The sequence below is a fragment of the Oryx dammah genome, unplaced genomic scaffold (assembly GCF_014754425.2).
Source record: "Oryx dammah isolate SB20612 unplaced genomic scaffold, SCBI_Odam_1.1 HiC_scaffold_28, whole genome shotgun sequence".
NCBI classification, from domain to species: Eukaryota; Metazoa; Chordata; class Mammalia; order Artiodactyla; family Bovidae; genus Oryx; species Oryx dammah.
This window is the reverse complement of record NW_024070212.1, coordinates 113004929-113023049: the sequence shown is the minus strand read 5'-3', so window position 1 is coordinate 113023049 and position 18121 is coordinate 113004929. Positions and strand designations below refer to the sequence as shown.

Sequence of the window (18121 nt, the reverse complement as noted above, 5' to 3'; positions counted from 1 at the left end):
CGGGGTCAGGGTGTAGGGTGTGTTGGTGGCGGACCATGGGCTGACCCCGATGCAATGGCCAGAGAGAGTGGCCTAGCTCAAGGACTCGACCCTTGCACAGCTGACCATGGACGGGTAATGGGCTTAGAAAAGCCTTGCCCCTCTGCCTAACCTGGACAACTCCAAGAGCTGCCCCAGCTCCGACATCCCCATCCTCCCCACCTCCTTGGGGTGCCTGAACCCCGTGTGGAGCCCGCTCAGGAGCCTGCAACCGCCGTCCTCCCAGTATGCAGCCCACCCTCCTCCTCCAAGGGAGAGCCAAGCGCCCGCAGCCCCAGAGGCTGGGCTGCCTGCCTTCCAGAGCCTGCAGGTGAGGAGCTGACGTCCCCCAACGGCTGGAGAGCACAGCACAGCCCCACCAGGAAGGCCCCGACACCACCGGGCCAGAACTGGGGAGCGTTTTCTGACACCCCACGTTGAGTCACGGGTAACTGTGCCCCTATGCCCACAGCACCCTGCCAGTCCCTGACCCAGCTGCCCAAGCTAGTTCATTTATCTCAAGAGCCCACAGGGCACCAAGGAGCATGCAGGATCAACTCCAAACCGGCCCCACCCTCTAGAAGCAGCCTGCTAGAGCAGAAGATCAATGAGCACACAGGTTTGTAAGGCCAGCCCGTGACGCTGTCAGGGCAGGAGCTGTGGGGACCAGGGGACAAAGAGGGAGAGGCTGCCCCAGGGGAGACAGTCAGCAAGGGGCCCGGATGTGCTAGCATTTAAGCCTGGGACCTGAGGGCTTCCCAGGTGGTAAAGATTCTTCCCAGTGGCAAAGGATCCACCGGCCAATGCAGGAGACACAAGTGACGCGAGTTTGATCTCTGGGTCTAGAAGACTCCCCTGGAGTAGGAAATGGCAACCCACTCCAGTATTCTTGCCTGGAGAATCCCATGGGCAGAGAGGCCTGGCAGGCTACAGTCCTGTGTGCACGCGCGCGCGAGAGACAGACTCTCCCAGGACCTCTGAGGGACCAGACTGGGGAAGGGCAGGCCAGGTGTCTGGCTGGAGGTGCAAGGCCCTAAAACGGGTAAGGGGCCAGAGGCCAAGGTGTGGTCAGGGACGCACCCAGGTGGAGATGTCCACACCTGGTGGGTGCCTCCCAGGAAACCCTCTCGGGTCTGGGCTATACATACATGAAACATCCCAGACTGAAGCCTCTTCGGTGGACATGCGAGATCAAACTCACGATGAACCTCCAGTGTCTGAGCTTACTCTGTTTAGTTATATCCTCTGGAGATTCCGTGACGATTTGTGGCAACTGGCTCTACCTTAAGTGAAGTGAAGTCGCTCAATCGTGTCTGACTCTTTGCAACCCCATGGACTGTAGCCCACCAGGCTCCTCTGTCCATGGGATTGTCCAGGCAAGAGTACTGGAGTGGGTTGCCATTTCCTTCTCCAGGGGATCTTCCCGACCCAGGGATCGAACCCGGGTCTCCCTCATTGTGGACATCCTCTACTTTGCATCTAGCTAATTAGCTACTGTTACGATGGCGCTCACCCCTTGGAAAGTTTTCACAACATAACTGCCTATTTCTAGGAAATTCAATTCTGCATCCCTGCCCTGCCTCCCAGGGACCCAGAAGGCATCAGCCACGTTCCCATGTGTGGCCAGGGCTGCACCCCCTGGGGGCAGGGCCCACATGATGGGGGCCACAGTGAGGTCAGAGGAGAAGGAAGGAAGGGAGAGGCAGGTCCCCAGGGCATGAACCGCGGCCCCCCCAGTGTCTCTCCCTCCTTGGGGTTCCTGCTGATGTGATGAACCCATGACAACAGGTAGTCTTCACTGAGGGTTCTCCCGGAGTTTACTTTGCAGCGCTTGCTGGCACGTGACCTTCCTGTGGTCACATCCACAAGGGACAATGGTAACCTGATCATTTTACACCCAGTGTTGCCCTGTGGGGAGGGGCGGGTGGAGGAGAAGGAGGTGAACCGAAGCCAGTCACAGATGCACAAGCCCCACCTGGATGCTAGCACAGCTCCGATGATTAACCTGAGGCCGTAAGCAGACTTTGGAGCTGTGCTAAATTTACTTTTGCTTATAGCGATGGAAAATGTGTAAAACTCCCCACCCCTGGGAGAACATCACTGGCGAGCACAGGCTTTAAAAGGCCCAGCTCTCCCCTCCCCCTTGATGAGCGCCAGCCCCCTGCAGACACTGGCCTGGCTCACAGGACAGGAGGCACCCAGCACCTAGCACCCAGTGCCTCAGAAAGAGACTCTGGAGGGAAGAGAGTCAGACTCTTGCTGTCAACAGCCCCCACCCCAGGGCTGTGGTGCTCTCACTGGAGAGCTCTGAGACCCCGGCTTACAACACAATCACAAAACACGCAGCAGTGGGCGGCTTCCAAGAAGGCTCCTGGCATTTTTAAAATAGCCACGAACCCCTGCCAAACCCCAGGCCCAGACTCCCAAGTGTTTACATGGCTGGATTTAGAACTCTGAAAATAAAACCATTGATTTGGACTTCTCAAAACCAATGCTCACACTGGACTGGACAGGGCAAAAAAAACCATGAGCAGATGAAAAAAAACACAATAACCTCACCCAAAGATCCCAGCGAGAGCAACGCAACCACCCTGAGCTGACTCAGGTCCAGCACGTGTGGAGGCCTTGTCCCTTTCTGAGGAGCTCCAGCATCTGGCTGCCCCCAAGCACGACTCCTAGGCCAACAGGGTCACATCAGCCTCAAGTCTGCCTGCAAAGACTACAAGTGTTCACCCTGCCCATCCAGGGACTAAGAATAAACTGCGCCCTGGGACTTCCCTGGCTGCCCAGTGGTGACAGCTCTGAGCTTCCGCTGCAGGGGACGCAAGTTTGATCCCTGGTTGGGGAACAGGGATCCCACAAGCCGTGTCGTGCAGCCAAAAAAATTAAAAATAAAAAAACAAGAATAAACCGTATCCCTTCCTGGTTATCATTTTTTTTCTCTTAAACTAAAACATGCTGAAACGTTTCCAATGCAAAGCATCGAATGTTCGATTGGAGCTCTGAAATTAAATGTAACCTACAGAGCCAGGCCTGCAGGTGGGGCGGAGGGGCATAGGAGGAAGGGATTGGTGCCTGTGGCCACCACAGTCTCAGAAGCCCACCTGGGCCATACCTTTAAAAAGAATGTTCAGTTCAGTTGCTTAATCATCTCCGACTCTTTGCAACCCCATGGACTGCAGCATGCCAGGCTTCCCTGTCCATCACCAACTCCTGGAGCTTGCTCAAACTCATGTCCATGGAGTTGGTGATGCCATCCAACCATCTCATCCTCTGTTGTCCCCTCTCCTCCTGCCTTCAGTCTTTCCTAGCATCAGGGTCTCTTCCAGTGTGTCAGTTCTTCGCATCCGGTGGCCAAAGTATTGGAGTTTCAGCTTCAGCATCAGTCCTTCCAATGAATATTCAGGACTGATCTCGTTTAGGATGGACTGGTTGGATCTCCTTGCAGTCCAAGGGACTCTCAAGTCTTCTCCAGCACCACAGTTCAAAAGCATCAATTCTTTGGTGCTCAGCTTTCTTTATAGTCCAACTCTCACATCTATACATGACTACTGGGAAAACCGTTGCTTTGACTAGACTTTTTTAACTTAAAAGAAGGTGTTGTCACCTTTAAAAGGGGTGGGGTGGGGCAGGGGTCAAAGTCCCTGTAGCTCTAACTTTGCAGGGTTCTTTGTTTCAGAAATCTGTACTTAAGCCCTCTGAGCAGTAAAAGTGAAGCCAGTGCATTGAGCCCAGGCACCCATGCACTTATTACTGTCTCACTTTCATTATTAAAAAGCACAGAGACATCCCTTTGCCAACAAAAGTCCATCTAGTCAAAGCTACGGTTTTTCCAGTAGTCATTTACAGATGCGAGAACTGAACCATAAAAGTACCAAAGAATTGATGCTTTCAAACTGTGTTGCTGGAGAAGACTCTTGGAGAGTCCCTTGGATGCAAGAAAATCAAACCGGTCAATCCTAAAGGAAATCAACACTGAATATTCACTGGAAGGACTGTTGTTGAAGCTCCAATACTTTGGCCACCTGATTAGAAGAACTGACTCATTGGAAAAGACCCTGATGCTGGGAAAGACTGAAGGCAGGAGGAGAAGGGGACGACAGAGGATGAGATGGTTGGATGGCATCATCGTCTCAATTGAGCAAACTCTGGGAGATGGTGATGGGACAGGGAAGCCTGGTATGCTGCAGTCCACGGGATCACAAAGAGTCAGACACGACTTAGCGACTGAACAACAACACTTTCATCAAACACATGCAGCTGTTAGATAAATTTACTATCAGATAAATGCAGGCCAGGGAAAAAATAGTAAATAGAAGAAATATTTTAAAACCACTGCCAACACCACAAAACATTCCCAAGTGTTTAATACAGCCTGGAAAGCAAACCAGCCAGCTGGAGTGCACCGGCAGCCGAGGGTTCAAGACCCAGCTCACGGCCCACCTGCCCGGACAGCATTGGCCTCAGCCCTGCCAGCCAAGACTCCACAGGTGTGAACACACACATACACGGCACACACACTCGCACGCCGATCTACCACCACCCCAGCCCCGAAAGCCAGAAATCACAGGGGAACCCAGGGAAACCGCCTTGATCTTTTTAAGATGGGTTTTGGTTTGGGAAGATGCCCTAGAGAAGGAATGGCAACCCACTCCAGTATTCTCGCCTGAAGAATCCCATGGACAGAGGAGCCTGGCGTGCTACAGTCCATGGGGTCATGAAGAGTCAGACAGGACTAAGCAACTAACACTTTCAACTCTGAGATGCAGGAGGCAAGGTTGGGAACATCCCTGTTAAGGGACTGACAGCTTGAGGCCCCTGAGAAATTACATCTTCGAAATAAATGACAATAGAAAGGGGGGCAGTAGAACAAAGACCTGAGACCACGGGGCTCTGCCCCGGGCAGAGACCACCGCCCCACGCCATGCCATCCCCTCGGCTCACAGACCCGCACACGCTCTGCCTGACCCTCTCGGTGTGGTCCCCAAGTGTACGGTTCCCAGGGCTGCTCGGAGACACTGCCATCGCTAAACCCTGCCTGTTCATGAAGACGCCCAATGCTGTGTCAGGGTCTAAGAGCCTAAGAAGACGAGAGCCTCCGGCCCCCGCCACCCAAGGGGCTGCACAGGGACAGGGAGGACAAAGCAGCCTAAGTCTTCCCAGCACGCGCCTTCCAGCCCCCAAGCCCCAGACCACCTCCGTGCAGCAGGGAAGGTCATCGGAGCAGCAGCTAAGCTGGAGCCTGGGGGCCCCTGACTGATGGGGGCTCGGGCACCCTTCCCGATCTCCCCGTCCATCGCCACAGACAGCTCCACAGACCTCTCTCCACTGATAACCCATTGGTCCTACTGATCTGTGGTTGCAGTAATCAATGAATCAACAAAAGCAGAGTGCTCCCGACGGCCCAGCCTGGAAAACGTCACGCACGCGTGGCGGCTGCTAACTGCCTTATTGTGACACAGCAAAGACAGTTTAAAAATAAGCACAATCAGCCTGGTCCTCAAGATAGCAGAGTCTAGTGGCAGGAGCTCCCCGGGCAGGCAGGAGATGGGGGATGGCCCCGTGGTCCCCTTGTGGTCCCAAGCGCCCGCAGCTCTGTCCCTTCACTGCACGACGCTGGGCTCTGCTGGACAGCCCCGCCCCTTGAAATAGACCACAGTTTCTATCTCAGCCGCGGAGACCCCGGTCCAGGCAGTAACAGGCACAAGCCACTGGGCACAAGCAGGACAAAATTTCGTTTCACTGGAAATGACACAACAGACTCTCAAAGGGCCCAGGGTGTGCGTGGTGGGCGCTGATCTTTCTTCTGAACGTGGTCTGCACCTGCAGGGCACACTGAGGACCCAGAAGTGTGTTATGGGGCAGAGCGGCTGGCAGTGCGAAAGGCAACTGAGCTGTGGGGCCCTCCCTGACCCCGAGACCCGGGGAATAAAGGGACATGGTGGCTGGGACAGGCAAAACACGCCCCCCACACCCAGGACCCCCCAAAGGCATGCTGAGACCTAACACCTCACTCACGGACACCTCAACTGGCCAAAGGCCCTGAAGACGGGGCACAGTCCAGACCTGACTGTCCCAGGGCAGAGACCAGAGGAGAAATCCAGGGAAGAGTCTTCAACGACAGAGCCTAAACTCCTGGGGGTAGGTGCTTTCCCTCAAGACAGATGCTTGGTGCTGAAATCCTGCCCTCCCTCAAGTCTGCTCAGATAAACCTCCGGCTCTGTTCTGTGAAGCAAGAGGGCATTCCTGTTTATCTTGGAAACGGAAGAATCGAAAAGCTGACAGGTCATCTAAAACAAATAAGCCGCCTTTCAAAGGCTGGTCACCAGTATAAGGGCTTTTGTCTGCAAGTTTTAGCAAGTTGCAAGGGACATGCACCAGGAACATCTAAGTCTGGAAATTCACCTGAAATGGATTGTCAGCCGGTATTTAAGGTGAAGGACCCTTCTAGGATTTACCGGGCATTATACGCACAAATCATATTATCACCCCAAAGGCAGACCTGCTACAAATAAAAGTCAGGCTTCAGAGGCAACTGGAGGTAATTTCTGGACATAAAAGGTATTGGCTAACATCTGCCGCCCAGGAAGCCTACACGGAAAGCATGACTTGGTCTGATGGAACCTGAGGGCTTAATCTCCTTCCCAGAGATAGCTAACACTCTAAAGACTCGGAAGAAAAGGAAAATGCCACAAAAATCTCCCGCAGTGTGGAAAACTCATGCCTCGGGAATGCAGATCTGTTCAATACCAACTATATGGGCTTCCCAGGTACCACGCTGGTACCGATTCTGTCTGCCAACGCAGAAGACATAAGAGACATAGGTTCAATCCCTGGGTCAGGAAGATCCCTGGAGGAGGAAGTGGCAACCCACTCCAGTATTCCTGCCTGGAGAATTCCATGGACAGAGGAACCTGGCTGGCTACAATCCATGGGGTCACAGAGAGTCAGACAAGGCTGAGTGGCAGAGAACACACACACACACCTGGATTCTTCAGCTGAGAATGGCACGCACTTTCAGGGCTGGGCTGACACTCTCAGAGCTGGGGTCCACCCGTTCCTGGCTTCCCTGGACAGAGGCTCCTACAGCCCCCACCCAGCTGACCTTTAACCTGCAAGTCTGAGAAGCAACCCCATATGTAACAATGTCATGAGATTCATCAGGATGGAGTGGACGGGGAATTAGGGAAGGAGGTTAAGCAAAAGGCTTTCCTCTGAACCAGAGTTTGGAAGCGGCCTTTGAATCTGCCGGTCGGTGGCTGATGTCCAAACCTCCCTCAGGTGTTGCAAGCAGGCAAGCACCCTATGCAGGGGGAAGAAGTGAGCTTCAAGGCTCAGCACGTAGAAATCTCAATCACAGCTTCCTGGCCTACCGAGTCAGGTACTCGTGAATTTAAAATTTTTAACAAACTAAAATACTAAATATCAAATGTATTATTTTATGATTTATGAAATGTTATATATGTGTACAATGTGTGAATTGTAAATAGAGTAAATATTAAATATTAACCAAAATTTAAACGTGTATTTCAGAACGATAAAAGAGGCAAATACATTCAGGAAAAAAAAAAAAAAGTCAGTGCTTTTTTTTCACTGTAAAGGAAAGTACGACTTCTCACATATGCAGCACCTTCTCACATATGCAGCACCCCACTCGCCCCGCTTACTGGCCAGGGAATCAGCAGCTCGGGGCAGCACCCACACCCTCACGGCTGCCTCTCACCCTCATCTCCCGCCTGGGGTTCCAGGAACACAGGGAACCGAGGCACAGAGAGGCCACAGAACGTGCCCGCGGACGCACATCCAGAAACAGAAACACCAGGCGCTGGGCGCCAGGAGCCCCGTCCCGGGCCGACAAGCCGCACAGGGGTGAGACCAGCTTGAAAGGGCTTCACAATGAGCCTACTGGCACTCCATGAGAACACAAGGAAACCAAACTCAGCAGAGCAGCCTCCCAGGGAAAAACGAGCTCACCATCAGACCCTCTGCCAGACGCCACGTGGTGCATCTGGGTGGGACACGACAGGTCTCCCAGAGTGTCTCATGCCAACTCATCTGTGAATGATCCACTCCGGAAGGTCCCTCATACTCACCGGAGTCCTCGGGTCGCGGGAGGCAGGGTGAGGGCGCAGCGCTCGGAACAGCTCTTGGAAACAAACACGTCTGGCTCGTGGCAGGAACGCCACGAATCCCTGTGTTGCAGATGGAGCTAACTCTTCCAGTTACACAGATGAAGGGGGTGGGGCACGGGGGGAGAAGGAAAAAAGACCACTCTGCTCCCCCAACTTGAAAACCGAAGGCACAACAGCCAGCAACTTAAAAAGCAGCAGCTAAAATGAAGGTCGTCAGAAGACACAGGATGAAGCAGCGGAAACAACATATGAGGGTTCATACTCGTAGTGCTGGGAACGCATTCGCCCCACCTGGGCAAAGTTACATGTCAGAGCAACCGCAAGTCCAAGCAGATCCACATATGTGGTATGTTCTACGCTGGGGGCTTTTGCACACACACACCACACACCACACACCCACACCCACCTACACCAAGCAATTATTCTAAAGCGAAGCTGCTGGGCCACACAGTTTAGGACTCTCTTTCACACTCATTCTGACCTTCCTGAGAAGGAGAAGGGGACGACAGATGGTTGGATGGCATCACTGACTTGATGGACATGAGTTTGAGCACGCTCTGGGAGATGGTGAAGGACAGGGAAGCCTGGCGTCCTGCAGCCCATGGGGTCACAAGGAGTCAGACACAACTGAGCGACTGAACAACGACGACAACTGGCCTTCCTGAGAATCAGTCACAGGGACTCTACTTAAATCAACAAGGCAGCTGGACCTCAGGGCAGTGAAATGACTTCTCAGGGCGCCTTGAGCCTAAGTCTGCAGCCAAGACCACACGGATTCCACTGCCTCCAGAAGCTGCACCTTCTCCGTGTGGCAACAGCTCCCACGATAAACAGAACATTCTTTCCTGCCACCCTCATCGTGTAACTCACAGACCCGAAATCAGTTCAAGGCAAGAACGCGAACAGAAAGCAAAGAAAGAAAGCAGCATGGGCTACAGCAGAATCAGATTAAGGTGAGGCTGGGACAGCACCCACCACCTTGAAGCCAGAAGGACAAAGGACGTCAGGATCATGGGGGGGTCTCAAGGGCCCAACAGGGGTCCAGGAAGCAAAGCCAAGCCACTGGGGCAGCTGCCACCTGTGGGAGTGGCCTTGGGGGGGAGCGGGTGGAGGGAGCAGACTTCCCTCGGTCCGAGATTGCTGCCGCTGTGCTCAGTTGTGTCCGACTCTTTGTGATGCTTTGGACTGCAGTCCTCCAGGCTTCTGTGTCCATGGGATTCTCCAGGCAAGAATACAGAGTGGGTTGCCATGCCCTTCTCCACGGGATCTTCCCAACCCAGGGATCAAGCCCAGGTTCTCCTACATTGCAGGCAGACTTTTTACCATCTGAGCCACCAGGCAAGCCCAAGACCACCAATTCCAAGCCCCGAGACAATGAACACGGCCCCCCTTTCAACATCCCGACTCTGCTGTGTGTGGAAGCCTCTGGTGACTGAGAACAACCCGTGTAAAGAGGCAGCCAACTCCAAGTGTGAGGAATGGCTTGTCTGTGCCTTCCGAGACCTGAGTCAACCTTTCCCTAATGCATCTCCCTCACCAGTGACTCCTGGGTCCGTGTTACGTCTGCTTCTCAAAAGCTGGGAGACAAGTCTCCAGGCTCCCGGGTTTCCCTTCCAAATTAAAAATCCCCTAGTGTCTTTAAATGAACTGGGCTTCCAGAGCCTTACGTGAACCAGATCAGGAAAGCAGATTAGGCCATCTCCTTTTAAATGCAAGGGAGGTCAGAGTCAAGTATGGTTAGGACTCTAGTCTGGGACCTTAAATAACCAGAAGGACGAGATATCTGAGTGTCCAGGAGCTATGGCTGAGCCGTGGGCACCACTGAGACAGAGCTTGCCTCGCTGGGTCCACCACTCCACCAGTGACCTGGCCAGGAACTGGGGCTGCAGGAAAGCAGGTTACAGGTGTAAAATCCTGTCACACATATCTCACAGACAGACTTTTCCGTTGTTTAAAAGCCCTTGCCAATTGGAACAGGAAGGTCCTAGATGGATAAACACCCACCATCCCCCACGTCCATCCACTGACCAAGCGGCATCTGGGTAATTCTGGTCTGAGGACAAGAGGGCAGGAACTGCATCAGAGGCTAGTGGCAATCCTCAAGTGTCAGCCCTTCAATAACAGGCACAGGGGGCAAGAGGGAACACCAGATGCCCTTTGACAAGCATCTCAAACAGATGAACGTCCACGGCGCATGAACGTGAATCCCGATGGCACCCAAACGCAGCCCGTGGAGTGAAGGGAGCGGCCCTACAGGTCGATTAAATGACTGAGTCAGGCAGAACCTCGCACCTGACGATCGTGCCAGAAGCAAACTCAGTACTTGCGAAGAGCTCTCAATAAGGAATGGGAAGAAAGGGGCCCTCTTTTCTCCTTTCCCTCCCACCAGCTGAAGTGTGCCTCTTCTAATTATCTTCATTGGTCAGATAAGGAGAAGCCAAATAATTGCTTCCCAAGCCTCTAGCTGGTACACTCTGGTCCACAAAGCTCACTTCTTCTGTAAGCTTTCTGAACCTTCAGATCCAGGAGGGATGTCAGAACTGAAAAACCAAAGCAAAAAAAAAAAAAAAAAGAAATCAAGGAGAAGAGATGAGAAAACAAAAGGTCAGGACGAATCTTTGAATTAAAGCCAGGCAAACCAACAGATGTGTGCTAACACTTTTTAAACTCTACAAGCATATACAGTTTTGTCTTAAGCAAAGTATTAATAACAAGAGAAAAGAGAACAAATGCGAAAGCCAAGATCGGTGGAAACGTATGAGAGAGAGAGACTGTCTCAGACAGTAACCTACAGACAAGGAAGTATCATCACCATACGACACTCTAATGTGAGCTGAACAAAACCCACATCGAAACGATGTTGGGCAGATGGCACTTTCTCTCAAAATGATGCAAAGGCAATAATCGCCCTTCTTTGTGCTAATCTGTTGACCTTAATACCAATTCTGTTCATCACCTGGGGATATAACTGCAGCCGCACATACTTTATCTCAATTGATGCCCTAAATAAACAAAACCTCTTTTTCATTATTTTACTCACAGGGTCACCATTTTAAATGAGTATAATTTTTCACATAATTACAGAAAAAGCGTAACAACAGCCTAAAAGCAATTTCCCAACATAAACAAAAAACTCATGCCAAAAAAGGAAAAAAAGGATAAATAAACAAACCTCCTGGAAACCAAAACATTCTTTTCAATGCCTGACAATAGCATTAGTCATATAGATCAGGGAAACAGGAATCTTTTCTTCCTTTTTTAAGGAATTAATTATAGAAATCTCAACCAACTTGCTGATCGAGAATCGCCTCTTTTCTACCTGGTAACCTCCTACTGATCCTACAAGACCCAAATCATTTTATGCCTCTGGGAGGCCTTCATTCACTCCACCCCCTCTTTACGGACATTTGCTCCCTTTTTTGGTGTCCTCCAGTTCTTTCGTCAGTTCTTCCCACAAACACTTATTATAAGTCTACGTGCCAAGTCCAGTGCTCTTCATCCTGCATCACGAGAAGGAATGGGACACCCAGAACGGGCTCACCGAGCATCAGACCTGGCAGGATATTAGGCCTTCTGACACATTAGGACTAGGGTTTAGACACTAAAGAATCTGCCTGCAATGTGGGAGATTCAGGTTTGATCCCTGGGTCGGGAAGATCCCCAGCAGAAGGGCATGGCAACCCACGCCAGTCAGTATTCATGCCTGGAGAATCCCCTGGACAGACCAGCCTGGTGGGCCAGAGTCCACGGGGTCGCAAAGAGTTGGACACGACTGAGTGACTAAGACTAACACTTTTTCACACTTTTCGATAATCAGACCTTACGGTAACATGTTAGGGTCAGTGCTCCAATGGAGGTCTGCTGTGCAGAGAAATGCAGTCATATCTTCCCCAAAGTACCCATGAAGCTGTGCTTCACAGGATTCGCCATCTTCCCCAGCAGGCCACGGACCCTGGAAGTCAGGAACTGTGCCCTAGGAAGCCCCAGCTCTCTTGCAGAGCACACGACAGAAACTCAAATGCCTCTTAATGCAACAAGAAAACAGCGAAAAATCAAAGTGGTACCAGTGCTTTATAGTTGCGTCTTATACTTCCAAACATTTTTAACTGTATAACCAACCAGATGGCTGCACTGGGCTCATGTTAAAACTGGAGGATTCTTCAGCAGAGGCACTTTCAAACATTCCTTTGGGGACAGGATATTCCAAGGCCAGGTTGAGCTTAAGAGAGACACTGACAGGTGACTAGGATGAAAAGTGGGCTCCAACTAGAGAAAATTATCATGGCAAGACACAGTCCAAACCTCCGGCGCACACAGAGCGTCTCTCACTGCCCAGCAAGGCTCTGCGTCCCAGGTGGGCTGTTCCGTCTCCAGGAAAACAAGTCGTCAACCTTATAAATAAAACAATGGGGATTTTCCTAAATGTCTACCTGGAATCATTAACTTAAAAAAAAAGTGAATTCCAAAACGTTGAGTATGTAATCAGTTCAAAATGTCTCAAACGAGAAACTTCGAGTGACACTCTTTAAAGCCCTGAATGTCCTTCTCAGCAACAAATCAAGTTTCAAAGTGTAGCATGGAAACATATACATCACCATACTGAAACAGGTAGCCAGTGGGAATTTGCTCTCTGACACAGGGAACTCAAATCAGGTGCTCTGTAACAACCCAGAGGGAAGGGATGGGGAGCGGGCTAGGAGGGAGGTTCAAGAGGGAGGGAACAGGTGTATATCTATGGCTGATTCATGGCTGATGTACGGCAAAAACCAACACAATGCTGGAAAGCAGTTATCCTCCAATTAGAAATAAATTTTAAAAAGGTATCCCAAAAATGTATCAAGTTATTTCAGTCATTTCATTTCATTGTTGCTTCACCTCTTCACTGAAGTTTAAAAAAAAAAAAACAACTATAGAACAGTCTCTCTGCCTACACAAATTGAATGATGCAAATCAAAGAGAATCAAAAATTAAACAGCAAAGCCACTCATCAAAAACGTGTTGTCAAAAATCAGTTGTAAATGACTAATTTAAAGAGCTAATCTCAGTCCGGTCTATCAATGAATCACTTTATTGCTGTAATCAATCCTCCCAGACAGCAACAGAGCACGCAGAAAACATGTGTGACCCTGGCGTGGCACCGCCCACAGCTGGTCCCAAAGAGCATCTGCAGGCTGGCCAGGCCAGCGCCAGCGAGTGACACCCTACAGCCTCATGAATCATTCATCATTTGAGCTTCCTTTGTATTAAATTATACTGGTGTCAACAGACTCTGCCCCGTTACATCCATGTCGAGTAACAGGAACCAGCCCTTGGTCTGACATAAGGCCTCTCTGAAACATTCTTTGTTGCTGTTCGTGTTCAGTCCTCAGTCATCTCTGATTCTTTTCAACCCCATGGACTGTATGTAGCCCGCCGGGCTCCTCTGCCCATGGGATTCTCCAGGTAAGAATACTGGAGCGGGTTGTCATTTCTTCCTCCAGGGGATTGTCCCAACCCGGGTGGCGAACCCGCATCTCCTGTGGTTCCTGCATTAACAGGCAGGTTCTTTACCACTGCGCCACCAGGGAAGCCCCTGAAACATTCCAGGGCTTCCTAACAGCTAGAAATCTGAGGACAACAGCCCTGGAACCCTGGGAGGTGAAGGATACACATCACTGGGGAGAAAGGGGAAGAGCCTCCTCAGTGAACAAAACCATTAGGGATTAAAACTATGAGAAATCACCCCATAACAGTAGGAGCTTTTAATCTTTAACCCTCAGTTCAGTTCAGTTGCTCAGTCGTGTCTGACTCTTTGAGGACCCCATGGACTGCAGCATGCCAGGCTTCCCTATCCATCACCAACTCCTGGAGCTTGCTCAAACTCAAAACTCTTTAACCCTAAAGCCTTGAAGTAAGGTTATAAGAAATCCATAGCAATGTCATGGATGAACCTGTGTGCATTCTTAAAATCAGACTCTAACCATCTTACAAAGGTACCTGGTCCAAGACTAAGCAAATTAACTCTAAGAGGCCAGTTACATAATAATCAGGTAATCTTTTAAAGTTCTTTTCCAAGAGTCAGTTCAAAAACTTAACAGCTGAGGGATTTCCTAGGCAGTCCAGGGGTTAAGACGCTGCACTTCCGATGCAGGGGGCAGGGGTCTGATCCCTGGTCAGAAATGGCATGGCTAAATTAAAAAATTAACAGCTGAAAGTGTGTAACAAAAGGAAAACTTGCCCCCCACGACAAATCTCCTCTAAGGCCCTTTACACTTGAAAGGCCGTCAAAGTCTGACACAAAGTAGCTGAGATTTAAAGCTAGTGACTGCTCCTCTTCAAACACATCACATCACAGGTCTGCAACAGCTTACCTGTAACTCTGATATCCAAACAGGTCTGAAGATGGAAGCCTGACTCACAAGTGTTTAGCAGCCTCTCAGTGACAAAGCATATTTATCACGCTGAGCGTGAACATCCCCAGCTTTGCTGCACTTTGAGAGTGTCTGATTACAGGGTGCTGCCCGACCTCACAAGCCGTGTTCTGCCACACACACCACTTGACCTTCCTGAAATCCTCATCTTCCAGATCTGGCAAACCCACCTGGCTCCGTGGTTTAAGGCGCTACAGACATTCACAGGGAAGGCTGAACCTGGGCTCTGCCCAAAAGTCAAAACCTCATTTAAACAGCACCTAAATGTTGCGTAATCTACGCCACAGGAAGCAAGTATGATAAAATGAGAAGAGCAAACAGCTGTGGGGCTGCACCTTTTCCTTGGAATTAGATACAGGCCTTACAAAAATCCTAAGGACACTTAAACGCTCCAAGCCTTTTTGCCAAAAGACAGGCGAAGGAAGTAGTTCTGTGATTACCTAGAACTGTGAAATAAGGCCCTAGAGTTCTGACTGTGTGTCCTCTAATCTAGTTCGCGAACATTTGTTTTCCCACACAACCCACAATGCTAGAGGGTTACTCTCAGATGAAAGTAATTCCACCCTGAGAAGGAAGGGCCACAGGGATAAAGCAATCAAGTGTGATTTTAATTTTTACTGTATTTTATATACTGCCCTAGAGAGAGAAAAAATTCCCGATACACTTCACATCTTTACTACTCCAAACCGACTATCGATCCATTTGACCAGCTTCTAACTTGCCTGCATAGCCACGACGAAGCACTTGCCTAAGCGGTGTGTGGGCCAGCTCCACGCCCCCCACCGCCTTCCCCCCGCCGAAGGGGTACTTGTCTGCAACTCAGGCAGCTAATTACTATTTTCTACAAAGACCGTGAGAACAAAGATGCAAGCCTGCTATCATAGAGGAAGAGCTGCTTGCAGAGCAGAACTTCCCCCGAACACAAGTGACGGCAGCGGTAGCTTATTACAAACCAAGGGTCTCAGCTTTCAATGAGGGCAATAACTTGCGTTGTTTTTAAATTTTTAAGGGTATGTGGGAAGGGATGGGAAAATGGTGGGAGTCAAATGCATGTCTTCTAAAAAATTCCAGGGCAGGTTAAAACAAAAGGTGTGTGCAGCAAGTTAACTACAGATAACTACAGAGAACTGCTATACCCTCATTAATCAAAAAATTCAGATTTTAACACACCGCACATTTGACTGCCTGGTTCCAAACATCTTCTGTCACCTGAGGATGAACCAGAGCAGATGGGAACATCACCTGTGGTCAGTTTACCTTAAAAAGAACTTCAGTGAGGGCAGTGGTTTCTTCGTGACGGCTGGTTTTAATATAGGGCTTGGCAGCCAGCTAACCTGTGAAGTCCACTAAGGAGGAACACTGTCTCCAGGGGTGGTGAGTTAGCAGTTGAGAACCTCTAATTAAAAATCCACACTACAGTGCTTCACCCACCTCCATCTCAACCGGCAGCAGAGTCTGGTAATTAGCAGAAAGGACATTAGTAACGATTTCTCTGTGGTGGAAAATGCACCCGACCAATCTTCTCAGACATCGCTCACAGCCCTCCCCCGTGAGAAGAAGGGTGCAACAATCCAGCCATCCCCCTGCACCTGGCCTCTTCCCTTTAGGGTGCTGCCCAGGCACGCAGAGTTTTGCTGTTTCTGGAGAATTCTGACTCCCGAACAAGTACCAGAAGGTCAGTTGGTTCTTCCAAGAGAGTATTACATCTGCCTCCAGAACCTTCTCTGCAAGCCCTCTGGCAGAACAGAGAACTGAGATTTCAGGATAGGTTGTGGGGCTGTGGTTTTCCTGCCTGAATGCTAGCATACATTCCCAGGAATTAGAGTCGGGGCACGGAGGCGCTCTCACCACGTGACACCACTTGGCAGGGAGGCCGTGGGCAGAGACCCAGCTCTGACCACTGGAGTGAACCCTCTTAACCAGCAGGGCAATAGGTGAGCGAGGCCACACAGCAGCATTCGCAGACGGTGGCGGCTGCAGAGACCAGCTTGGGACGCGGGAGGAAGAAATTAACCAGGGAGGAAGCCGCCTCTCCCGGCCAGGCAGCATCACCTGCGTGGTGGCTTCAGGGACCAAGCCGGGATCCCTGGGGCAGCCCACAGGTATCACAGGCGGCACGCACGCAGTGCAGCCCGAGCTTATGGAGAAAGAGGGCTGCGCCAGCAACTGCGGGAGAAAGACACCGCTGGGCAAGGTGATGTCTCCGCAGACAGGCTCACAGTGGCCTCAGTGACAGGCCCTGAGAGGCATCAGCATACGCGGCCGGGAGCAGGGGCAAGAATTTCCAGACCCGCAGTACCGGAGTCCACTCCCCGCACGGCCACCTGCCGTCAGTGACCCGGGAGGGTCGGTCCCTGATCACTCCTGACCAAGCCCCGGCGTGTTCTACCTACCAGGCAGGCCGCCTGCGGAGACCCCCACCCCACTCCGGCCCTCCCCTCCCCGAGCCCCGCTGCCCACCTCTGCGAGGGGACCCGTCGATGCTCTCCGCGCTGGACGAGTGCGCGTCGGCCGGGGCCCGCCGCAGGCTGCTGAAGTAGCCGCGCGACCGCGAGGCGCCGCTCCGCGGAGAGGGCCCGCCGCCGGGCGCGCAGTCCTTGCGCGCGAAGATGCCGCTGAAGAAGCGCAGCAGCCGGTGCTCCGACGCCGTGCCGTGGCCCGCGGCCGCCGCCGCAGCCCGCGCGCGCTCCAGCCGCTGCAGGTCGCTGTTGTCCAGCGTGCGGTTCTTGCTTTTGCTGCGCTCCCAGCGCTCCAGGTCCGAGAGCGCGTCGTTCTTGCTGAGCACTTCACCCACGTCCAGGGTGTTGCGCTTCTCCGATGCGGGCTGCCCTGAGGCCGCGGGCTCCACGGCGGCCCCGGGGTCGGCCACCTCCTCCCCGCCCGGGGCCCAGGCCAGGCTCCCGGAGCTGCTGTAGCGCCTCCCGCGGCCCAGGGTCCTACCCCGCGGCGCTTCGGGTCGGCTCCAGTGCCTGAAGCTGAGGCTCCGCCGCAGGGGCGCGGCCCGGGCCCCCTCCACGTCCGGACTGCCCGGCGCGGGCGAGCCCGACCCCTCCTCCACCTCCTCCTCCATGGCCCGGGGCCTGCCGCTCCGGTCCTCGGGCTCCGGGCCGCGTGCGCAAGGCCGGAGCCGCCCGAGTTCCAGCTGCCCGGTGCTGCGGGTGCGGAAGGTGCGGAAGTCCCAGGTGCGCGGCGGCCGCCGGTCCTCCGAGTCCTCAGCGCTCGCTGCCTCCTCCACGAGCCGCCCGGGCGCGTCCGGGGAGCACGCGGGCCGGGGCCTCCAAGTCGGACGCGGGTCGGGGCCGCCGGGGCCCGGCGCGCCCAGTTGCTCCTTTCTGACCATGGTCACGGAGATGCGGTAGACGGTCTTCCGGGGGGGCGGCCCGCGCGGCATCGCGTCCGCGGGCGGAGACGCGGGTTCGCCGCTGCCGTCCAGCAGGTACATGTCGCCCCGGGCCGCGACCGCCCGCCAGGGCTCCGCCGCATCCAGCGCGCCGCGGGCCGCCGGGCCGCGCCGGTCGGCGCCCGGTCGCCGGGCGAGGCGGGGAGGGCGGGCGCGCCCGG

General features: G+C 52.7%; 1 protein-coding gene across 2 annotated transcripts in view; it reads right to left on the bottom strand.

The window, feature by feature from the left end:
- The window catches only part of AGAP1 (ArfGAP with GTPase domain, ankyrin repeat and PH domain 1), a 576216-nt gene that overhangs the window by 395705 nt on the left and 162390 nt on the right, over positions 1–18121 (bottom strand). The window contains exon 1 of one of the 2 annotated variants that reach the window (XM_040231822.1): positions 17021–17106. The exons of the other annotated variant lie outside the window; for it this stretch is intronic. The gene's annotated coding sequence lies outside the window, so the exon portion shown is untranslated. Of the gene's footprint in view, positions 1–17020; positions 17107–18121 lie in introns of those variants that run through there. 2 annotated transcript variants of the gene reach the window in all.